Source organism: Cricetulus griseus, chromosome 4 (assembly GCF_003668045.3).
Source record: "Cricetulus griseus strain 17A/GY chromosome 4, alternate assembly CriGri-PICRH-1.0, whole genome shotgun sequence".
Lineage (NCBI taxonomy): Eukaryota > Metazoa > Chordata > Mammalia > Rodentia > Cricetidae > Cricetulus > Cricetulus griseus.
The window spans coordinates 53,266,691-53,271,946 of NC_048597.1; the positions used below are offsets into that span (position 1 = coordinate 53,266,691).

Genomic DNA, 5,256 nt, shown 5'->3' on the forward strand with positions numbered 1-5,256 from the left:
ACTTTGTTGTTGTAAGACTGCCCTGGGCCAACGCCTTCTATGATCACCATGATGTTCATGTACAGATACTCAAAAGGAGTCAGAAGCAGAACACTGAGGCATAGAAGGCTCTGAGCCTGTACTATTAAATTCCCTAATGACAAAGACTATATCGTGTATTTCATTTACATTCTTCATACTTCTTATTCAAGTATTTCTTTTATAAAAAACTCTCCATCCACAACTCAGAAGAGGGGAATCTCTAGCTAACACATGACCTCTGTCTTTCTTAGAGATCCAACTAAAGGTTGACATTAACCCAAGCAGACATATCAGTCTGTCAATGACTTAGAATGAAGACACAGTACATAGAATCAGTCATGAGCTGTGAGATGTTAAACTGTTTTGTTGTGGGGCAGGTGTTGGCATCATGGTGACTTGAGTTTTCAATTAGCAATAATCGTACCTTGGATAAACCTCATTGGCTACAATACTGCCACTGTTCAAAGCTCCATGGTAACTTGAGTAGAAGCAAATGTTACACTGGAATGAAATTGGAATCATGTAGTGAAATGAGAAAAAAATGAGGTGGTCAACAGAGAGCACAGATGAAAAATGGATAAGGAAAGAGAAAAAGGGAAAAAAGGAAATGGAAGCTTAGGTGTGAGAATGAGAGAGAGAGAGAGAGAGAGAGAGAGAGAGAGAGAGAGAGAGAGAGAGAGAGATTTGGAGGACAGATTTCTAGGGAAGGGTGACATAACTAGGTAAGACTCCAGTTAAGAAAACATCTGGGGTTAGAGATGACTCACTGGTTAAGGGCACTTGCTGCTCTTACAGAAGAACCAAATTTGGTTCCCAGCACCTACATGGAGGCTCACAATCATCTTTAACTACAGTTCCAAAGGATCCAACACCCTCTTCTGGCCTCTACAAGCACCAGGTACATACACAGTACACACCCATTTCCACAGAGAAGACACATTTTCCCCCAATTTGTTATCAGCCCCTTGACTGTTCTGTTAAATCATTAACTCCTTCACATGAGTTACTCAGAAAATTTTATTCTTCTTCAGACCATCTTTTCCTTTGGGAAAAATGGGCAATGAGATATCCTGCTTCAACACACTGGCAGAGATACTGTACTGCAAGTGTTCATCTTCAGCTTTCATACAAAACCATAAACCAGGCTCATGTTTTTTTTTCCAGTCACCAGGCCATAGAGATCACCCTGTGTGATGGTTAATTCTAATTATCAACTGACACAACCCAGCATCCACTGGAAAAAGAGTCCCAAAGTCTCAATCTTTAGATCAGGTTGGCCTGTGGGCTGTCTATAGAGAATTATCTTGGTTGTTAATTAATGTGAAAAGTCTAGCCAACTATGGGCAGCACCATTCCTTAGGCAGGGAATGTTGGGTTGCACACATGTAGAGAGGGTTTTGAGGACAAGTAGAGCATGTATGCATTACTTCATTTCTTTTTGTGCCAGACAGTGGATGTGATCTGACCAGCAATGATGGACAGTAAACAGAATTAAAAACTGAGTAAAGTCCTTATCCTCTAAATTACTTTTTGTCATGGTATTTTATCAAAGCAGCAGAAATGAAACTGAGGAAGCCTATTTGGCTTAAGTGTAGATGACAATGTAATGGGAGTAGTTACACCAGGAGCAAAAGCCACTAGCTCATTCAATTTACTTTCAAGGCCTACCCAAGCCCAGTTCTAAACACTGTCCACCCATGATGAAGGGGTGTTAATAGTGTGCCAGGCTCTTTGGTGGCAGAAAGGCTGCTGGTAGCTATGGAGTTGCAATCCCCGATTAAGACAGCAGTTGCATAAGGGGCAGCTACTGAATTAAAAAAAAAAAAAAAAGACAGTTTATAGGCACGAAAATCCATGTGAGGCAGCTGGTGTCCTACAGTTCATTAGATGTCCAGTTTCTATTATAGCCTAATAGCCAGTTGAAAGCTATCTCAAGATAAAGCTAGTTAAACTTCATAGTACATAGACATTCCCCTTAGACTTTACTTTTATTATTAGTTAAAAAAAAACCTTAACAAGTTTAACATAAAGAAAAAGAATGGAAATTTGAAAACTTCAAATTTCATTTCAAGAGATTTTTATTTCTTAAAGGAACCTATCCAGGTATGACCAAAACAAGATAAAGGAAAAAGTTGAGCAGTTTGAGTTATTGTGTTACGAACTTTGAAATGGACTTCCTGCGTTACGAAAGCCAGCACTCTTATACTCTATAATGTTACCACTCTTCATTTCCCAACTCAGTCCTGTTGCTAAATAGCACTGTGTTTATTTTAGAAAAACCTAAAAGAATTGTGCTGATTCAAGGCTCTCTTCTAACTTCTGCAGAAAGGAAACAAAGAATTCTGGTGGCCACCTTGAAAATCAAAAGCTATCTGCTCTTCTATAATTATACAGGAAAACAAAACCTAAACCCTGCCCTAGGTCTATGGAATTTCACAAAGGACAAAGCTCAGAGAACTCCCTTTCAGCTCAGGCACCTCAAGACATGAACTAGTTAATTATCTTAAGCATATTTCACAATGCTTGACAAACATATTGGTTTACATGCTGAATAAGTCATTTGGCAGTTTGACAGCATAGAGTCTCAATTTCTTCACATTGAAAGGAAGGAAAGTAAGCAGAGAAATGCCAGATAAAGTTATAGTCAGGTTTCATATTCTAGGAACATAATCTGCACCTGAATTAGCCAGTAAAGACACTTTTATTCATATAGCTAGATCATAAATCTACAGTGCAGCCTAGAGCCTATTATCAGAAAAAAAGGAGACTTACAACATAAAGTCTGAATGACAAAAACAAATTTTTGGTAGAAGTTGGGGAGATGTTCAGTGATTAAGATTGCTCTCTGATGGTTTTGCTTTTTAAAGATTTATTTAGTTCCATTTTGCTTGCATACATATGTGCACCACATGCATGCCAGGTATTCACAGAGGCCAGAACAGGGAATTAGAATCCCTGAAACTGGAGTTACAGATGGTTGTGTGCTACCACGTGGGTGCTGGGAACTAAGGAGGGGTTCCTTGAAGAGCAATGTGTGCTCTTAACCACTGAGCCATCTCTCCACACCCAGGAGTGCTTTCTGCTTTTAACAGAACCAAGGTTCAGTCTACACAATCTGGGGGCTTGAATTCAAATCCCTGGCACAAATGTAGAAACCCAGGCATGGCCCTGCGTGTTTGTGAACCTAGTATGTGGTAGGGCAGGTGAATCTTGAGAGCTCATTGGCTACCCACCCTAGCCAAAATGGTGAGCTTCTGAGATGCTCTGTCTCAAAGTAGTTTTGATAGAGGAAGACAGCAGATGTCCTCATCTGGCCTCCACATGCATGTGTGTACATACAACCACGTTAACACACATGTGCCATGTACAACACACACTAAAACAAAACAAGAATACTAAAAATAGCCATTTATATAAATACATCTTAAAGATATATATTTTTCTCATCCTGCCTGTGCAGAGAAAATACTTCTTATGATGCTCATCTAACTTTATTGAAATCAGGAGAAAAATACTTACAAATAAAAATAAGCAGGGTTGAGAAGATGGCTCAGTGGGTAAGAGTGTTGCTGTACAAGCATGAGGACCAGAGTTTGAATCCCCAGCACCCACATTAAAAGCCAGACATGGTTATTCATGCCTGTAACCCCAGAACTGTGTGCTAGACACAGGAAGATCCCAGTAGCTTACTGACCAATCAGCCTAGCTGAAATTGTAAGCCTCCATATCAGTGAGAGACCCTGTATTAACAGACTAAGGTAGAAAAATGATAGAGTTAGATGCCAGATATGCTCCTCTGGCCTCTACACATACTGTACACAAACACACACACACACACACACACACGCACGCACGCACGCACGCACGCACGCACGCACGCACACACACACACACACACACACACACAAATAAGATAACCAAGAAGGTGAAAGACCTTAACAATGAAAATCACTAAACTGAAGAAGATGAAGACACTAAAAATTGGACTTTTCATATTCATGGGTCAGAAAAGTTAATATAGTTAAAAATGTCACATCACTGAAAGCAATTGACAGATTGAAGGTAATTACCAAAATACTAATAGTATTTTCACAGAAATAGAAAAAAAAATTTAAATTCACATGGAAGCACAAAAGATTCCGAATCACTCAAGCAATCCTGAAAAAAAAAACAGCAATATTAGGGCTATCACAAATGACACACTACCGAGCCATAATAACAAAAACACCATGGGATTGGCACAAAACCAGTCATTGGCCCAATGTAATAAAATGCAACACCACTGATACAAACTCACAGAGCTATTGTAAACTGCTTCTCAACAGAAGTGCCAAATACATCTGTTCAAGAAAAGATAGACTTTTGCCCCTTCACTTATAAATGTATTTTTATTTTGATCATATCTACCTTTCATTCCCTGCCTCAAACTTCTCTGGAGTCTCTCCCCTATTTAACTCTCCAATTTTCGTGTCCTGAATATTCCACTTGTAGGAGAATAAAGCTAGAGTCTTTGCTTGCTGTAGAAATGGATCAATGACCTTAATATAAGATGGACCCTGAAACTGCCAGACAAAAGCATAGGCAAGCTACAGACATAGGCAATGACTTCCTCAAAATGACACCATTAGCCCAGGACATATTAACAAGAATTGACATATGGGATCACACAAAATTTAAAACTCCTTCCCAGAAAAGGCAATAGTTAACAATGAGAATAAATTGTTGTTTTTCACCCAATTCCGTGGCTGCCCCTAAGCAACTGCTGTCCTATTCAGCAACTGCAACACCGCTGCTAACAGCATCAGTGAGGCCATAAGGGCCGCAGCTAGCAGGAATTCTGTTCCCTCATGCATTGCTCTCTCAAAGCCATTAAGGGAAACTTTGTCTAGATCTCTACTCCTCTACAGAACTCAGGATTCAAAGGTTGAGGTGAAATTCTGCTAGCTCAGAGAGGCAGAATGGTAAGTAGTTCACCACTCCCACTTAAGAACACTGGCTACACCTGGTTCCTCCCTACCACTTCCTGTTAGCTAGTTTCTGATGCCACCTCCTGACCACAGATTAATTTTATTTAATCAAACAAATGGAACATTTTTTACATTGTAAATAAAAGCAGTATGAAGAAATGTAATACACCTTAAAATAATATTTCACAACAATAGCCTGTGGAATGGGAGAAAATGTTTATCAACTATTTCTTGATAGAGGATTAATATGCAGAATACATAAAGAACT

General features: G+C 39.4%; 1 non-coding gene across 1 annotated transcript; it reads right to left on the minus strand.

Moving 5' to 3' along the window:
- Positions 1-352: 352 nt before the first annotated feature.
- Positions 353-490, minus strand: LOC113835426. The gene has a single exon (XR_003484971.1). It is a non-coding gene; the product is annotated as a U4 spliceosomal RNA (small nuclear RNA).
- Between the last annotated feature and the right edge of the window lie 4,766 nt (positions 491-5,256).